This window comes from Anser cygnoides, chromosome 2 (assembly GCF_040182565.1).
Source record: "Anser cygnoides isolate HZ-2024a breed goose chromosome 2, Taihu_goose_T2T_genome, whole genome shotgun sequence".
NCBI lineage: Eukaryota > Metazoa > Chordata > Aves > Anseriformes > Anatidae > Anser > Anser cygnoides.
This window is the reverse complement of record NC_089874.1, coordinates 136170650-136191583: the sequence shown is the minus strand read 5'-3', so window position 1 is coordinate 136191583 and position 20934 is coordinate 136170650.

Sequence of the window (20934 nt, the reverse complement as noted above, 5' to 3'; positions counted from 1 at the left end):
CAGAGTTCATAAAAAGATGCCCTTTAAATACCGGTAACACTTAACCTCAGATAAAAATTTACTTGATATAATTAGAGATCCCTATTTACAAAACTTCATAAAGTTACTCTATAAAATATTCCAGAACTGTAGTAAGATGATATAATTCCCTAATAATGAAACATACTTTTTAGTACCTTGATACTCTACTATTCTCTTTGCCCTTCTCTTTTTATATATTCAGAGTTGACTTTCTCCTGAATGAATACAAAATAATCCTGATTACTCAATCCTTTTTTCAATTATTTAGTCATTTACGATCTAATTTCAGTTACTACATTATTTTATAATCCCTTCACGACTGTGTGATTTAATTTATACACTGCTACACAAAATATATTTCCACAAACCATGGACAATAAAATTTTATCAAATAATGAAATGTGTTAAGAAACAATTCTCTACAAATAATTCAGTTAATTACCTAGAGAGCCCACAACCATAAACAGCAATGTTTTCCTCCAAGAGTTTAAGACTTTAGTTTACCTTTTTCTCCTACATATTTTTAAAATGCTATTGATGGTAAAGAATTTTTTTTAAATACCTCAACTGTATTTCTAAACCAAGTTGAATGCAGACAGAATTTAAAAGTCCAGTACACATATTAAATGAGCTCATTAATTTAGGATTAGGCCAACCATTCATCTTGTTAACTCTCCCCTTGTATGGGGGGTTTTGGTGATGTAATTATTTCAGGCCTTGAGTGAAATTCAGTGTAAAAAGAATGAAATCTATGACCAAAAGATCATCATTAATAATAATAATATAGTAGATATCCTTGATACAAAATGAAAAAGGAGCTACCAGCAGAACCACTAAATCTCCAGTCAAAGTAATCCTTGCTCCATATGTTGGGAGGACAAGGACAGCCAGGATGGTAAAGTGGTGAACCTGAAGTTCACATCAATTGACAGTCATTTCACTGGATCTGACAGCTAGCTTTGCTTTCAGGTGGCTCCACAGGAAGGGATGGAGAAGTAAGGCCTCTCTGGAGCTCAAAACCTGTCTTTTAGAAAGAAAGAAAGAAAGAGAGAGAGAGAGAGAGAAAGAAAAAGAAAGAGAGAGAGAGAGAGAGAAAGAAAAAGAAAGAAAGAAAGAAAGAAAAGAAAGAAAGAAAAAGAAAGAAAAAGAAAGAAAGAAAGAAAGAAAGAAAGAAAGAAAGAAAGAAAGAAAGAAAGAAAGAAAGAAAGAAAGAAAGAAAAAGAAAAAGAAAGAAAAAGAAAGAAAAAGAAAGAAAGAAAGAAAGAAAGAAAGAAAGAAAGAAAGAAAGAAAGAAAGAAAGAAAGAAAGAAAGAAAGAAAGAAAGAAAGAAAGAAAGAAAGAAAGAAAGAAAGAAAGAAAGAAAGAAAAATTGTGCTTCTATTCATAGTGTTAACCACAGTGGGCAGTAGCTTGAGATGAAGAAAATGTGTGGGTGGGAAGCAGAAATATAAGGAGAGGGGTTTCAGCACAGATGAGATCCGCCAAGAGTCCTAGAAATTACCTTTTTAGCTCCACTGCAGGGAAAATTAGAGCTTATGCTTGAAATTTTGGATTTGTGAACTTATCAAAGGCAACAAGGGAAGTCAGAGTAAAATAGGAATCAAGAATCAGGAAACTGCAGGCTTCGAGTCCATTCTCTTGCTCTAAATGTCAGCTTCTTGCAGTGTATGTCTGTGTGTGGAAGCAATTTCTATTGGTTATTCTGCTGAGATTTTACCCTTGAGAGGAATGGCTGAACAGTTCAGAAAAGACAACAGAACCTTGGCAAGCAGCTCAATAATTGTGTCCTGTCTGAGTCACTGAAGGTTTGATAAGAACTCACTGAACACTAAGGATGGCTTTGTGCCAGGCTATAAATACACTTTAGAAACATTTAAAACCATTCAGAATCAACTACTAAGTTTTACAAGGATGGATAGCAGAACAGCCCTTACAATAACATTATTTTCTCCTTGTCATAAAGTGCATAAGACAGAATATTCATATTCTTGCCTCTCAAAGCATTATAATGGTACACTCCAAATGTGGTTGAAATTACTTTTCCCACATACGTTGCTACCTAAACTAAAATGCCTATGATTAATCACTACTACCTTTCTTCTGGCATTAATTAAAAGCATGATGAGAGGAAAGAGCAGAGATAGGAATATTAATTTCAAGTAAAAAAAAAATATCAATTTCAGGTAGAGATGCTGTTAAGGAGAAAAGCAGAAGAGTTTTTGGATCCATTAAGTATTTGACATGTTAATCACCAAAATTCTACATTTAACTGCCAGATACAATTAAAGTGCTATCAGCAGTCACTTTGAGCAATTTCTACAGCAAAAGAAGATGAAGTGTCAGCAGCTAGAAAGGATGTAAGTTACCATGTCAATCACTGGAAAGGATGAAACAGTTCATAAGATGAGGAATGTAATTTAGATGGATTCTAGATAGAACACTGAAATAAATAATGATGTTGATTTATAACTTTTAAACCAAAACAAAAATAATTTTCCATATGCAAATGTGGTAGAAGTACTAAGTACTACTCAAAAAATCTGCACATTATTTTGAAAACTATCTAACATACTCGTGCCTTTGTGACATAATATTGATATTAAACTTTAGGTATTAAGGTAAAAAAGGTATTAAGATTTTTTGTAAGCTTATGCTAATCTCCACTATCTCCTTTTTGTGTGTTTTTGTTGTTGCCATTGTTTTTCTTTCCTATATTCATACCTGAAGTCTTTTATATCTTGTCTCCTTAGCCTGTCTCCACCATGTTGTAACCCAGTTTCCACTCCTGTTACTTTAAAAGAAAAGCCCAACTTTGTTTCTTGGGTCAGAATCAGGCAGATTGTATTTAGATATATCCAGACATTAAAACTAAGATGATCTACATTTTCCTAGAAAGCCTCTCAGCTCAACACGTCTTTCCAAGAAATATCTGAACTGCTACAAAACTTGTTCTATTTTACTTACCCTAACTGTGTCAGTTTGGAGCCCAAAATAAACATAACCCAATCATAAACCATCCTATGACATCTACTCACACTGCACTCCTAATAATCAACTTGCAAATCTCTAGAGCAAAATGCGGAAAAAAATTTCAAATCATGTTACATTTCCCTAGCCAGAGAAATCCCTGCTGGCTCCACATCTGAAAAAAATCAAACAGGCATATTGTTTCTTCCAAAGTCAATGTTAATATACGAATGCAGAAGATGAGCCAAGGGTTTTTTTGTGTTGTTTTTTTGTTTATTTCCCCCCCGCCCCTTTTTTTTAATATATTTCTAAATGAGAACAGTATACAAAGAATTCACTGTTTCTGGTGAACCTAAGAGATCTGCAATCATAGATGTGGAAGACAAATTTAGAGAGATCCAAAATCATAGATGTGGAAGACAAATCAAGAGATATATGCATTCCATAGGAAAACTGAATTTCAAGAGACACGTGAAATGTGGGGAGGCAGCTGCCAGCATTTAAATTTCTCAGCTTGAAATTTAGAAATACAGGGTTGATCTCTGGGCAATTTAGTATTACAAATGTTAATAGCTAACATTTTTCATTCTCATTTATATGATATCAAGGAAAGGGTATCTCTGCTGTCAACACTGTCAATAAAAATATTCCTTCTGAAGAATTATATAAATAGGTAAGTACCATTAGCTGCTAAATCTGGCATTCCAGTGCAAATATAATAGTAATTGCACTCTAGAGGGGAGAAAGGTTACCTTTGCTTTCTTCTCTTATCAGAACATAGCAAACATTTTCAGAGGGTGTAACCTACTGCTATTAAGGTTGAGCAACATCAGCTGGCCTTTTTCTTGTCTCCAATCTGAGCTTAATCTCTCCAGCCCAAACTGATATCATATAAAACTAAAAGATAGCATCAGCAATACCTAAACATGATTTTACTCTTTCTAGTTAACTCTCAGTGGAACTGTCTTCACCACATTTAGTAGTTTGCCTATAAGAAACACTTTATTACCATTAACTGAAAACAGTAATGCTCTGTTAACCCCTTATGGTGTTTACAAGTGACAAAATAGTGAGTCTAACAATGGATCACATAGAAGAACAATAGCTGATATCCTGGTAAATGCCACACAAATATAATAAAGAAATTACAAGCCCGTGTCACACAAATGAACCTTTAGTGTACAAAGACAGTCTTCCTTTCTCACAGTCAGTTGGGAGAGAAAAATTACCTGAGAGATGCTTTAATATGACAAACTTCCTTTTCTGTATTTAATATGTCTGTGCTAAGAGACTTCTTTCCTGCTTTCTGTTGGTTCTTAAACTGTAACTTCAAAGGTCATTCTTTTCTACATTTTTTTTTCTTTTTCTTTTTTTTTTTTTTTTTTTTTTAAGCAGGGATTGACTGGAATGCAGGTACTTGTGTAAGATTACAGCATGAACATTTATTTATTTATTTATTTTCTGCTGCTCAGATATGCATCTGCATACTTTCCCTGTATTTTCTGTCTGTAACTGAAACAACATGAAGGTTTACTTAGTGGTTGTGTAAGAAACTGTCTAACAAATGATTTCCAGGGCTTTTCTGCTGGGTCAGAAGTTTGCAAACAATCTTTCAAATTCTTAACATTAAAATGTTTTATTTCCCCAGTGGTCTGCGGATAATAAAAGGAAGAACATCTGTACTTAATCTTTTTTTCCCTTAGGAAAATCCTTCAGAATATATGTGGGAAAAAAACCACAAAACTCTGCTAGTGACCAGTTATTCCAGATATCCCTTACTGCTGAATGTTTTCAGTAGAAATCTGATTATTATACTCAATCAGAGAAGTTAAAGTCATTTTGGGCATTCATAGAATGCATAGTAAATATGACAGTACAACAAATTATGCTGCTGTAGTGCTCCTACAACACTACAATTCTATGCTGTTAAGAATCAAAACTAAATTATATATATCACTTTCTATTCTGATAAGCATATATTGGACTAAAGCTATACTGAATATACTGGTCTGCTTCTCAAGTATAAGGGAAACTGCATTTCAGAATACTTGATCTTTGGGCCAGTTCTTGGTAATCAACAGAGATCTCTAACCCTTAATCTATCTCAGTTAAATTAATTATCAGGTTCCTGAACAATACAAAAAAAAAACTGAGCTTAAATTGCTTAAATAAAGAATCAATTAATTAGCCTATATATATATATATATGTACGGCATCAGTTAAACCAGACATTCACCAATGCAGTTGTGTTCATTTCCGAAGACGTAATCCCCTCCCCTACTACAATGCAATCAGGACGCAAGCAGGTGCTTAAAAACGCAAGAGATATTGCCGAGAATCACTGTGTAGCTGTCCTGCCATGAGGTGCCAGAAGGAACAATGCTAGCCACTTTCTATAGGTGCTGGGAGCAAAGCTGGGGGCTGCCTGCCTACTATAACAGCTCCTACAACCTGATCAACAGATACCACAAAGCTTACTGAGACCTCCATGCCTGGATAAAATATGGTATTGATTTACAAGTTCCAAAACATCTGCTAAAGACAAAAGCAAAGTCATCTAATTCCATGTTTCCTAAGAGCAGGTGTCCAGGAAAATAAACTATTGTTACTGGATGTCCTTGAGGAAAAATAAATAAATAAATAAATGGTAAACTAGAAGAGGTAGGTTCTTGAGGATCTTGAAGATACAGGAGACCTCAAATATATGTGGTTGATGAGATAAAAAGGATCTAATTCAGATTGTGTTAGTTTACTGATCAGACAAATGGCAGTCCTGTAGCCAAAAGAAACAAAATTTATACTTCTAGTGTGTTCCTAGAAGTCCAGAGACAGAAACAGTGCCCATTTTTTTTTCAACTCAGAAAGCTAAGGGCACATACAGATTGAATGTCAGAAGGTACTTCATCACAGCAAGTCACAATGGAGAAAGATTTAAAAATCCTATTGTCCTGCCGTGAAAGTGTGCAAGAAATATAATCTACATACTTTAACAAGAGACCAAGAAAAAAAAAAAAAAATGCTCCAAAATCAAGATGGAACTTCCGTGATTTAGATTCCTACAAACATATTACCAAATATCTCCTGTTTTCACTGTAATTAGGTAATCAAGCACAAGAGCTACTTTTCACGTTCAGTGCAGAATATATAAGCTGTTCACAGAGAAACATGAAAGTAGGCATATTTGGTCAAGGCTGATTTAGGGAAATTAATTTGTTTCCTTGTTATAGTGCATTATACCTTTGCTCCATTGGTGCAAAGAAAAAAACACATGGCAAAACAGCTTATATTAAAAAGCTGAAGCAAACTGCAGTGACCTATATTCAAGATAATATTTCCAATTTTTGCAGAATACATTAATTCAAGTTTTATCTCTTCGGTCATAATAGATTTTCCTGAATGAGACCTGTACTACCAAATACAGTATGAACAGGACTGGACATTCAGTGTTGGGACTCTGTCCTGGTTCCAGTTAGGACAGAGTTAATTTTTCCTCATAGTAGCTGGTAGGGTGCTATGTTTTGGATTAGGATGAGAAGAGCGCTGATAACATGCTGATGTTTTAATTGTTGCAGAGCAGCGTTTACACCAGGCCAAGGACTTTTCGGCTTCTCGCTCTGTCCTGCCAGCGAGCAGGCTAGGGGTGCAGCAGGAGATGGGAGGGGACAGACCCAGGACAGCTGACCCAAACTGGCCAAAGGGGTATTCCATACCATCTGACGTCATGCTAAACAATAGATAGGGGTGGCTGGCCGGGGTGGGGGGGCCGGCTGCTCGGGGATAGGCTGGGCATCGGTCAGTGGGTGGTGAGCAATTGCATTGTGCATTACTTGTTTTCTTACACATTATTATTATTAATACTATTATCATTATCACTATTATTATTATTATTGTTATTATTATATTCCTGTCTTAATAAACTGTCTTTATCTCAACTCACAGGCTTCACTTTCCCGTTTCTCTCCCCCATCCCAGAGAGGGAGGGGGGAGGGTGAGCGAACGGCTGTGTGGTGCTTAGTTGCCAGCCGGGTTAAACCACAACAGACTCCTAAAGAGATTAGCGTACAGTCATAGATCTAAGCTAGAATAAATTGGAATATGGTCTTCCATCTCCCATTGCCATTTAACAATCAGTTCTTTTTTTTTTTCACTAGAGGTAAGTGAACTCCATTTACTTCTGCCTTCTCTGTCATTCTTTTCTAGTAATTTCACCTCCAATGAATTAAATGTTTAAGCATGTTCTATGCTCCCCAGAGCAATTATTTTAGCCTTTCACATACCCAGATTTAGAATGGTACAGAACAAGCACAGCTTTCTGTCAGGTTACTTCTGATGTGGTATGTGATCATTTATGGATGCACAGCACGCTTGCTTTCTTGACAAACTGAGCCTGAATAATTAAACTGAATGTATCACTTTACCCTCACATTGTAATAACATATTGGTTATCAGATATTAAGCATACTGGTCATATGTATTTTGACCAAAAGCTTTTTTTTTTTTAATAGCTGAAATCAGAGTTGCACAGATTAAGGAGGCACTTATTAAGGAGGAGACATAACTAAATGATGCTTTTAAATAGCATTAATGAAGCATAGTTTCTCTACATCAATGGCATTGTTGAAAGTGTAGTTTTGAAGTCTAGCAAACCATGTCCGTAAGATTCATCAGGTCTACCAGTTTATTACAGAAGCCTGAAAGGACCTGTAAATGATACTGTATGAACAACATAACATCCAAGGCCTGCAGTGCCTAATCTGCATGGGTCTTGTCACCTACATTAATATTCAGCCTTGTGCACAGGGAGACTTGGGCATTGGTGATGTTTTCAAAGACAAGGTGATGTCCAGTCACATATCCAAGAGTAAAATAAGAAGATAATGAAAGAATACAAAGGTAGGTAAGTACAAAGCCTGTCTTGGCATCTGGCCAGTCATTTTACAGATTCAGATGTCCACAGTTATAATCCCCGGCTTCTTGTCGTTACTTCCTATAGGTCTGTGGGTTTTCAGATTTCAGATTTATTCTTGTGTTGTTGTGATAAAGAAAGCCGAGATCTCTGTAACTAGTTACTCTCAAACCCAGGTTGATTGACCTAAATATTTTAAAATACTATTTTTGTTGTTGTTGTTTTGTTTTGTTTTTAACACAGCTAATTTTCATTAGCTAGCAGCAAAGATAGAAACACACACATGCGCATCTGGCAGATTGGTTGTGTCAAGCAGCTGGGGGAAACAAGCAGGTAAAAATCTGTTTCTTGAGATCAGTTATTTGCAGATACACTGAAGAATATACAGCTGTGCCTGTTCCACAGTGGTATTGTCAAGTATGAGCTATTATAGCAGCTCATCTCTCATTTAAGGTGGGTGTGATATTCTACTGACCAGGAATGGATATCTACATCCAAGTTTGTTGTTCAGAGTCCCTGTGTAGTAACTGGAGCAGTGATCCTTGTGCAGCACAGTTCTCCATCATCTTACTGCAGATATCTAACATAGTTCAGAGTAATCTCATTCTAAAAGTTCTTGTCTCTTTCTATTCCTACAGAGTCCTGGAGTAATTAGCACAGATGCAGAAATCTACACTGGAGATATCTAAAGATAGGGACATCTATTTTAATAATTAAATCCATTGAAGACCACACTCAGACCCTATTCAATTTACTACTATATATGTAGCCTAGGAGTCTTCTTCTTTCCAGACAAACACCCTAAACCCTGAACTGTAGTTTTCAGATTTCTCTCACTTCCCTTTGAATGAAACCTGTTTTGTATTCTATTATGTCATGCAAACTGTCTTCAGGAAGAGATAGCAAACGTTCTTATAAAGAACACCTTTTGCTTGATGGCTAAGATACTTTCTGAAGACATGGATTGAAATTTCCTTTGACTGTAGTGGCTCTGTAAATCAAGAGCTGGAGTATTTGCCCAGGAAGTGTGCTATCAGACAGTTACCAGTATGCTTTACAAAGAAACACAAAAGGAACACAAAAAGAATTTCTCTGAAGCTCTGAATCTCACTTTCACCATGGCACTTAACTGCAAAAGCACCTCAGGTTCAGAATGTCACTTTTTTCTTTCCCAGTTCTATCAGTGTATTCACATTTCCCAGTGCCCAGCATGCTAATACTCATTAATTCCTCCATATGAGATTAAGAGAAGCTCCACATAGTGAAGCCCACACAGCATAATTTGAGGACATGGCAATACTGAGCATCACCATATCCAAGATTCTTTTTGAACTTCCTTTCAAGGCCTAAAATGACATTTATATATTTCTCTCTGGAGGATAAGAGACCAAGAAGCAAAGCAAATGCCATCTGCTGTGTCCAAGTGTATTTACATTGAATTCTCCTGGACAATGAGGATGAATCTATCATTTGAATCCTAGGTTCACTGATTTTTCACAAACATATGTGAAATATCATACTTGTTTGAACCACATTTGAACCACAAACATACTTGTTCGTACCACATTTCAGAAATATTAGATGCTCAAAATGTTATCAGACATCTAACTATTTTTGAAACCAGCTGCCAAATTCTAAAAGTGAAAGGACATAGAGAGATACTCTTGGATATCCTACTAACTGTTCATTTAGGTGTCTGCATTTATCTATAAACTGGTTATTACCTCCCCTAAAATCGCTTCTGAAGTTTGGATTCAGGTGTTTTGAGAATTTCATCCACGATATTGCTGTATCCTGTGTTATATGGTTTGATCTTTATACAATGTTCAAAAGGCATAGGTACTATAACACTAGCATTAGAAAATTTCCATAGATCAGATATAGATCAGAATAGAATCATAGATCAGAATTATTCTAACTCTGTAATGACCATATTCTAACACTATCAGTCACATGAAAGTATCTTCAATTTTAAATAGCCACGTTGAACAAACTACAATATTCATGGTGTTCATTCCTATTCGGCTTAACAGTGATGACACGTAGACTTCTCTAAAAAAAAAAAAAAAAAAAAAAAAATATGAAGAAACTACGTCATGTACTCATGCAAAGCACTACTTTAATGTTACTTCAAAAGTAGTTGTAGCATCAGTGGATACTAATATACGATACTAATATAGGTACCTCTTCCAAAATAAGATAATGTACAAGTCCACCAACCTGAAAAAAGACATGCACTTTTAGAAAATTGCGCATTTGCTGCTGCTGTGCAATTTTGAACATGAAAAGCTACTGTGAACAGTTACTATTGCAGTAAAAAATCTGTACTCTAAGTTTTAAGTAGAGTTTTAATTGACACCTGGTATTAAAAACACGCAAAAGCATGAAAATAAATATGACTGGAAAACAACTTCAAAAATCAGTTTTCGCTTTGGGTTTGTGACTGCCAAATGCAGTATGAATGATTTGGATACTTTTTTCAGTTTCTTCCCAGCTGTGCAACACTCTTAGACTTCCAAATTAGACCCTTTTTGGCAAATCAATAACCAATCACATTTGGAAAACAGTAGTACTCATCAAAAGAGGCCAGGTTGTGGGAAAGTAATTACTCTTAATGTGGAAGAGAACAAGAAACCAAATCATTGAAAGAAAGACTCATTAATGAATCCATTTTCCACAGCTTCACAGATGAGGGGAAAAACAACTTGGCTCAATATCAATTATAATAACAATTTGTATCATGACACAGACAGGAACTCAATTCTTCTAACTTGAAGCTAGCACAGGGTTTGACATTCTTTAAAAATAAGGATAAACAGTTCAGGCCTCTAGTCCCTGGAAACACTAAAACATTTGGCTTCATTTGGCTTCATTGCTGTATCTAGAGTCTGGAAAGATCCCTTTTGAATCACTGTCAAATGGGAACAATAAATAGTGTTTTTTTTTGCGTTAGGATTTTTTTTTTTGACTAGCGTTCAAGACTATAAAATATGGTTTCAACACCTAGGAAAGTTACCAAAATAACACTTAACTATTTACTGTAATTTTCATAAATCACTGGAAGCATATCTTAATGGGATGCATTTTGTTGATTACCTACAGAAGGTAAGTTTTGAATCACGAGCTGAGGTGGTTTTAGTCTCTAATGTCTAATTCTACATATATGATATATATGATACCATCCAGAAAAAGAAAATCAATTTTTCATGTATGTTCTCACCAGGGACCATACAGTGCATCCTCCTATTGTTCTCCAACAAAGTGGCATTCAGTATGACTGTGAAAGTCTTGTCCATGTAAACTTGTCTGGAGGTTCAGGATGTAAATATAGAGCAATGAAAAGAAAAACAGATTGATCTAACCTCATTATTCTCATGAGATGTCCTCCAGCTATATTTTGAACATGAAAAATCATGCTAAAAGTACATGCTATGTATCTTCAGAAGAGACACTGATTGACAAATAAATTAAATAAAGCTTTCCAGCAGTTTAGATTTATGTTTCTTCTCTTGGAAAAACAAAATTTGCAAGGAAACAGTGTTTATGCAAAGTAATTACAGAGCAATGTATGGGACTTCCATATTCCCTTCTCCATGATATCTGTATAGCAAACTTCTATAAGACATTTTACTAATGTATGGCAGGAAACAGAAACACCTAAAAAGCTAGTCAGATTCCATTGCTCAGACATTTTTATCTACGTTTAATAATCATAATATATCAAGTACTATGTTAAAATATTTATTTATTGATAATTTTATTAAGTTGTGATTTAAAATACAGCTGATTAGCTTTTTAACAATTTTTTGGAGTGAAGAAACAGAACCAAAAATAAAAACTCCATGATTTCATAAGTTGTTCAATGGACTTAAAAAGAACTAGAAGATGTTTTCACATCTTTATGAGCCAACATACGTTGTCATTTCCAGCTGTAATTGTTTAATGTGAAAAACAATAGCTTTCAGTTAATGGAGACGTATACAAGATGGCAAAATTATTTCCACTCATCACCTCTGTAATACATGTGTAGGAGTGGGAATGGTCATGAGCAACTTATCTTTCCTTTTTAAACTTATTTGATATAGAAGGTAACTACTGATTGAGTTTTCAGTTCATAGAGGACCTGGATGCTCTTGGGAAAAAAAAAAAAAAAAAAAAAGCTTTTACAAAAAACAGAGTACCCAAATCCTGGCATTTCATCCCACTACTCTGAACTGTGCATAGAAAATACAAAAGTCAGTTTGAGTGACAAAACACTTGTAAATCAAATTTTTCAGATGGAAAAATGCAAGACGTGAAACTCGTAGGCCTTAAAAAGTTGTTTCCCTTTCAAATGCTCAGAAGAATCCTCTCAAAAGTCCTTCCCTGGTAGACTGAAGGGTAATTCTCTAAAACTGAATTTCTCTCTTACAATAGTTTCCCGTCCTCTTGCTTACCCTAATATAGATATTACATTATCATGACTTTCCCTATTCCTACATTGACTTATTTAGATCAGTGGTGATATCTGTAAGCACTGGTCTGAGACAGGCAAATATAATGTCCTCTGGTGTATTATATAGTTAAACTGTACCTACTTAATCTGTGATTCCCCTGAGTTATTGAAGTTGCCCCAGACTGCAGTGTGTCATTCCAGCCACAGCTTTTTCTGTACCCTTTTCCCTTATATAATTAGTGTAGAAGGTTGAGACTGGGACTGGCAAAGAACTATCATGCCTAGACCACCATTTAAAATATTTCACCCCCGTGGCTTCAGTGTCCTCATGACTTATTTTTACTTCCAATGTACTGAAATAGCAAGGTTTGCTTTTCTCTAAATATATAGGTTAATCTTCCGCCAGAAATATCTGCACCCTTCTGCTTATTTTTTTTTTTTTGGTGGTCGTAGTGTTTTTTGTTTTTATACATATTTTTATCAGCATCTTATAAGTGGAGTAGAAAAACAGCAATAGTCAAGTGAATTCACCCAACTGCAGACTTTATCTCTAAGCCTGTCAATCAATAATCTCTCATGAGCTCTGAATTCCATGCACACAAAATTTTCTGCTGACATGGCCTATGTCACAGTCTTTAGCAACTGGATAGCTATAGCTGTTAGTAACTTGTTGGCATTGTATAACTTCTAGTGTTAAATAATCTACTTTTCAAAATGTAACTGGTGTTACATTTGTAAAGTCCAGGCTACACTCTTCCTTGTAGTATGCACTGTATTTTACAAGAAGCATTGTGCAACACACACACAAAAACTAACAAACAAAAAGCAACAACAACAACAAAACACTATTAATAGCTTAAAAAAATACTGATGTCAAAAGTTCCTAACTCTGAGAGGATTTTTGGATGTCAAACAGCTATGGATTAATCTGTTTGTCCTCAGTAAACACTACTGTTCTTAAAAGGTATTGCTAGTATTAACATGCACCACTAAAAAAACTTATGTGGATGCCAGTACTGTTAACTTTGGTATCTTTCACATGTTTGGAATTTCAGAGAAGTAACTTTGTATTAAGAATAGTTGAATGGAAAAGTTCTGAAATCTCATAAGACGTGTTATGTAGACTGCAAATCACCTATTTTGTATTACACTTTGTATAAACACTAGTATATGCTGTTTTGCGGGCCATTCTCGGACTGTACCTTTTGTCTCAGTTGAGATAAAAAAAACTTTTAAAGCTATTTTTAAACAACAGAGGATCTTCAAACAGACAGGTGGAATCTGCTTAATTGGTGCACATTTGCTAAAACTGCTCAATTAACTGACCCAAATAATGAAGCATTACTTTCCTTTCCTTTGTTGTTTTTTTTTGTTTGTTTGGTTGGTTGGTTGGTTTTTGTTTTTGTTTTGTTTTGTTTTGTTTGTTTGTTTTTAAGAAAACATTAACTTAAACTTTTGCTGACATTTGTTATTTGTACAATAGTGCAAATTAAAATTCAACAACTTACTTTGATATAAAGAGCAGCAAATTAATGCATATGAAGGAAGGAATTATCAGATTAATGGCATGAAACAAGAAAAAATAAAGTTGTTGGAGATTTTCAAGATTCTCTTCTGCTGGGTACCTCAGACTGCCACACCTACTGTCCTGTTAACTAGAACTATGTCACACAAGACACAGTGAACACCATAAAAGCAGTTGCCAAAATTGTTAAAGGAGTTACAGATCGATCATGACTTGGTATATGTAAGTACATTGTCACCTCAGCCATAAAAAATTAATTTGTTTAACTGAAACAATTAAAAAAGAACAATTATGCTCTTAACTCAAAATCAGGCATCATTGTGAAACAGTGTAAAGTGGATATTCAAATTAAGCCTGTTTCACTTTGTTTGAATCTATTGTATTTCCAATAGTTCCTGTTTCATTTCATCATCACATTTTGTGCTGAAAATGGATTGGATATGTTAACCACTACTTGGTGGCATAAACATATCCCCAATGCTCATTTTGTTGATGAATTTAGTAAGCTCCTACAGTAGAAGCAGTACAATTTGCACATGGTTTTGCTTGATGCAAAACAGCTTTATTTGTTTATTTATTTAGTTGCTTGGTTTAAGTATCAAAACAATAGTTTCCCCATCTTTAATTTTCTTCTGTAAACAGGCTTCATAAAATTCTACTCTCCATACCTCTTTCAAACCAGAAAAAAGAATTACCTTTCTTGATTTCTCCGTTGCTTTTGACATGCTATGCTAGGTCTTTCTTCTGTAAATCATTGTTCCTCTTCTAAAATTCATTCCTTCTTCCATTTCTTCTTACTCTCTTATCATTCTTCATTTAGAGGACTACTTTGTCCATCCTCATCCAGATGTTTGGCTCTTGGTACTCCTCTTCTTTCCCCCAGCAAATCTGTCACACATGCAGGTTTACTGCCAAACTTAAATTCAGGTATCATTTTATATGCTGAAAATCCACAAATCTACTTTCCTACTTCAAGCCTATCTGTTCTGTCCAAATTAAATAAACCTTAATCCATCCTTTCAACACTTTTTTAGTTACTTTTGGCCATCGCTACAAGGACAACATGAAGAAAACTTGCTAAATCTTTTCCACTAAACCATTTGTATTGTATGTTTTCTTGATCTCTGTGAACACCTCCTCTCCCACCCCACCTTCTTCCAGCTTTCTTCTCAATTAGGACTCAGGGGTTATCTCTCTGTATGCTCAAATCCAGGTTATTCTAAATAGTGTAAACTGTTTAACTCTCAATAACAACCCTAAGATTATACTTGCTTAGCCATTTCTCAGACAAAACTTGTCCATGTTGTTGTTGACTCGTGACTTGCTAACTACAGTAACTTTATTTCTTGACCTCAACACCCATATATTAGCAGAATATTCTAAAAATATTCTAAACTACCTATTTGTGCAATCATACCACTTCAATCACATGGAAAGTCTGTTTTTCAGTGCTAGCTAAAAGCACACTGTTCTATTTATTGAGTTGCCACCTCACAGTCCAATATAGGAGAGCATCATGGACTGAATCATTTTTATTCCAACATTAGACATGTCATTTTCTCTTGGGATAGTGGAAGGCAATCCTCAAAAGTATTTGGGAAGATAGTGTACTCTCTGTCTTTAAAGACACCTTAAAATTCTTCTTTTCTGTGATGCCTATGAACAACTTTATTACAATTACACCAGAAACATTCACAGAAGTCACTACAAATCCCACTGACCAATACTATCCTATTTTTCCCCATGTTCTTTCCCATCTGTCTGCTTTTGTCTGTTCCTTGTGTTGTATTTAGTTTGTAAGGTTCTTGGGTCAGTGACCATATTTTGCTCTAACTCTCTGTAACAAGTAGCTACCTCTAGTAATAAAATCCTGGAAGATTCAAAGGAAATGTAAAGATAAAATTTTTCTTTATCTGCCTCATCAGTGCTTTTGGTGCAGTGAGTTCTGAGAGCTACGAACTAGAACTGGGTCCATTAGATTCAATTTATAGGTGAACTTAAAGCAAGTATTAGGGAAATAACTTACACTGTGATGCAGTGATTCAGAGGACTATATTTTTTAAGAATTTACTCTGGCTTTTTAAGCAAACCTCTTCTCATAACATTTACATGCCATAAAAATACGAAATTGAGTATTTTTGTTGTGACTGGTTTGTGACAGCTCTGAGAATTTATTGTAAGTTCTTGTGCTGTCACAAAGCATAGCTGCAAGCAATCCCCACATACATACATTAGTAGGCGGATGAATTGACACAATAGCTCTTACTCACTTTCTGCTTCACTTCTCATTATTTTTCCCAGACAAATGCAAAAATATTGATTGCTACAGTCGTTTTTAGAATATTATACTACTCTGTGTTCTTAGTTAATGTGTTAGTATGCAATGAGCCATTCAGGAAAAAGAATACTCTCATCATAACCTTGTTCAAGTCTAATTTCCTCTTGAACAGTTTGAGGAAAATCCTCAGCTGATACTATTGTAATTGCACTGAGCTCAGGCTATGTCCTTTCATTTTAAAAAAATGGAATCTGCAGATTCACTTACCTGTATGATATTGCTGAGTATTGTCTTAGCTGTTTGAAGAAGCATTTGAGCTACTTGATACAACCTAAGGGGAAAAAAAAAAAAAAAAAAAAAGGCATGGTCTAATAATTTCCATGAGTGGTATATCTTAATGCTTATTTTAACTATTCTGAAGTCTGAATGCTGAAATGTACTGTGTCTCATTGAATTGCTGTCCTATAAACAATGGTTTTGATTTGGTTAATCTTTGCACTAAGATAGCATTTACTTTTAAAATAACTTTAAGTATAATGGAGGCTAAACAGTGTCCATGGAACACAGTTTAATGCAATGATGGCATGATAAGGTTATGTCTTATGGTGCAGCCTAAAAGACTCTTCTTCAGTTTGCGAAATAGCAACTATTTGCTGTTAGCCTATTACAGCAACAAATTATGGTCCTACATAACTTGCTGACACTAATTCTTCATCACACCCTACCTAGTTCCCTCAGGAGCCAGGGTGTAACAGTGTTGGAATGTGTGCAGTGCCAACCTCATCACCTTCACCAACGTTGAAGGAGGTTTTGGTTTTCCCTTTTAAAGAGGATATATCTATCCCTAAATCTGTTTGGAAATCCCATAAAAACAGCCTATTTTTCAACTCTTTGAAATACTTCCCATAAAACTGTTAATACAAGTTCTGACATATGCACATATGCAGGCAACTACAAGGTAAGAGATAAATTGAAAAAGCTGGGAAAAGTCTCTATTAATGTAGAGTTTCTACTATTTTAAAACAGTGTGACTTAAAATGGAATCTTGCCCAAGATTTTTTCCTTGCTACACTTCACTCTAAATCAAATTTATAGCTGTACGTGCATTAAGTAGATAGCAAACAGCAAAGCAACTGTAGAGAACTGTCAGGTTTCTCAGGGTTTGATCCTGCAAACATGAACAGGCACACAGATCTTTATGAGAGTTTGTTTTCCAAAGGAGGTTGATAATATTACATGAACTTACTGTTCATTTACCATGTAATATTATACGTGGTAATACAACTCATGTCTGCAAGATTAGATCTTTCATTTTGTAACTTCTAAAGTCACATCACAATAAAACTAAAAACACTGAAATCAACTGTTTTGCCCTATAATACAGGAGAGAATAAGCTAAGAATAAAGATAGCCAAAGACAGAGTGAAATATAGGGTATAGGTCTGTAGAGCGGAGTAATATGTTTCTGGCTTTCAATCGTACTGGCAGAGGTCATCCTCTTGGTGATAGAGAGATTCGTTGTTCCTGACAAGGAGATTTACAAATGTTTATGTACAGGATGTTCTATGACTCTATTGCATAACTATAGGTTAGCAGTAGTCATGGTTTTCGTCAAAGCTATGTAGGTTATTAGATAATCATTACTCTCCTCTAGCGACAAGAATGCACTGTCCATTTTGAAATGCTGACAGGTAGGCGTGTGATGGATGGAGCAGAGGTCAAGCAGGCTTTTAATATAAATGGTGAGATAAAGCCAGCACATTTTCAATCTCTTCCTTTATGATGCTGACCCAGAGACCCCAGCGTGGCTGGATTGTCGTCTAGGACACACATCATGAACCACTTCATTTCTCAGAGGAAAAGACTTCAAGAACATGTTTATCTCAAGGTAGATCAGGCCAAAGGGCTTTCACCCTTTCTTTCTGCAAGTACCATCTTTTCTCTGTAACCCACTGCCTCATCTTACATGTGCCAGCCTAAGATCAAAAGGGCTGAGTGTCTGTTCTGAGGCTGTAATGCTGCTCTAACCCAGTCATTAGGAAGCACTTGAGAGTGCACAGGAGACTGGCAATTTTGTGATAAATTCTGTACCAGAAGAAGCAGTCTAAATGCTGAGCTCTGGTTGACCTCAGAGTCTTCATTTTTGTACCTACTATATCATTTTCTTATCTGTGCTTCCACTTGTACTGATGTCCAAGTGTGCTTCTTCCTTTTACTTGTGACAAGGTGGTTTGTTTTCCTCAATAAACAATGACTGACAAGTGAGAACCCCATTGCCATTTCCCATCACTAACAGACTGAACAGCATTTAATGGATCAAAATTCTACCTGACAGGCTAAAGTAAATGTCATTAAAACAAACAAAACTTTTTTTTTTTTAACATTTACTAAGCTGTGTCAAATAAAACTTATTCTAAGTAACAATAACAGCCTTAGTAACATTTACTGATTCCAGAAGTAAAACATCTTGCACTACTGACAGAAATTTAACAATATGGATAGACCTTCAGCAAAATATAAGAACTACTTCAGATTTCAAAACTTTTCTCAACAGAATTAACTCCATTTAACTAGCTATAAGTAATTAAATAGTACAACACAAAGAAGGAATAAATAAAATTTAATTCAGAAATTATAAACTTACTTTCCGTTCTACAAAATGGCAGAAAAAACAAACGTCCAAAATCATGTAACACAAAATTACTCAATTCATAGATTAAATATTAAGAGTAGAAAAGAACCTAAGCAAGGAAGAATAATAACTGTCATGTTTATAAAGTACGTACCAACACTCTGCTGAAAAATACTAAATGATATTTAGAAGTCCTTAAAAAAGCAGTATTCCTATTTTTCAAATGGCAAAACAATTACTAACTGTAATTAGTATTAGCATTTCAAAAACAGAACAAATCTTGATGTGGTCAAAAATAACTTTTTATTGAGTACATATTTATCTGTTAAAAACAAACAAAAACATTCTAACAGATCCTACTTATCAATACTATTTTTAATGAAACTGCAGAAAGATGAAAGTATCTACTTCTAGTCATAAGAAGTCAACAAATTCCAACGTTTCAAATTGTGCAAGACCAAGAGATTCAGATAATCAAGAAAAGTAAGCCACTGAAATATCATAACCAGGAAAAAGGAAGAATGAAACTTGAAAACTAAAGATTATTCTATTAAGGTGATGCCAGCTGCTTTTATTTAACCTGAAAATTATGGCAGGAATTATCTCAGTCCAAAAAATGTGGCATTAGTAGTTTACAGGTCTTGGGATATAATCAACTTACTTACAGAGGGGAATAAGATAGCAACAACAGAAAATATTTGCAACAAACACCACATATTGCAGTACCTTATATGGAAGAAAAGAAAAAGTAGTGGCAATAATGGAGCAATTTATCACTGACAAGCAAAGGAAAAAAAATATAAAATACATCACAGTTTAATAATCTTCCATATTGTTTTGAATAGTTCTCAAAAATCTGTTTCTGCATGTGAAAAAGCCCTTTGGTTTCAAAGACACAAATACTGCTACTCCAAGCTTTTGAAAGTATGGTCTTACATGCTTGTTTTTACATTTTCTGCAGTTCCTTTGTACTTATATCCTACAGTCTTACTTGGTAGCTGTCATACTGCTTTTCAGAATATTATTCATTCATATTTCCTGTCCGTATTCTGCACACTGCATGTGCAAAATGGACTTGCACTGATAAATACCATGATCAAAAGGAACTCATCCTGCACTCTTAGGCCCCTCTTGTTCACTAATGTATTGTGAGGGGCTTATTAAAATAACACAAACTCTGGCTATTTCTAAACACCTTTAAAAAAGCAACTGGCAAAAAAATAATAATAATAATAACAAAAAAATCTTTTTCCTCCAGTGAATTTCTTCTTAGAAAGCTTTTTCTTTTACAAATATCCACTGAAAGGACATCATCTTCTGTTACAAACAGCCACTCTACCATTTCAAAACTGGTTGCACTGCAGCCCTGAAAAGCTATGAAGGGAACTCATATTATTGGGAAAGAAAGTTGCTTGCCTTTGTCAGCAGTGTCACACCCAAAGATCCACAAGGTGTAGCATAAGAGAGCTGTTGGAAGTAACAGAACTGAAATGAAAGGGTCTCTTTGCAGATGAAACACTTTCTGAGATTAGTGTCTGCATGTACGTGCAGCAGAAAACATGCAAAAGAAGAAAATACATCTTTAGATTTAGTTCTTATCTCAGTGTTAGAAAAAATGAGATACAGTCAAACAATTGACTTTGTTTTATATTCACTGACAAACCAGTTATCTTCATATAAAGTCACAAGGTGAAGTGTTGTGTTCTGAAATCAATGACAGAACTCACAATGGGTTCAGAAGGCCCAGGACTTCATCAGCCTTGTAGGCACGCATAAGCACAGGGTGGCTGTGACTTTTACTTCTGAATTTCCCCCCCTTTTGGAAACTTTGCATCCATTGTATACTAAGCTTTGACCAATGTACATACCACTGTCAATAATAGTTGTGTAATACCTATTTGAAATCATGTCTATTGTGAAGACTACAATTAATTTTTGAACTGATTATTGCTTTTTCCATTCAATTCCGTTTCTATTTATAATTCCAGCTCTTTTAAGCAATATGAATATTTCAGTGTGTAGAAGAGGAAAGCCTTTTGTCCTTTGTGGCAGACATTCCAATTTGTTATCCAAGATAACTTGAAATTCTGTTCTCATACGTTGCAAATATGGAAAAGATTCTCTGAGTACAACCATTCCCAATGCCATTCTATTGGATTTTTACTTAATA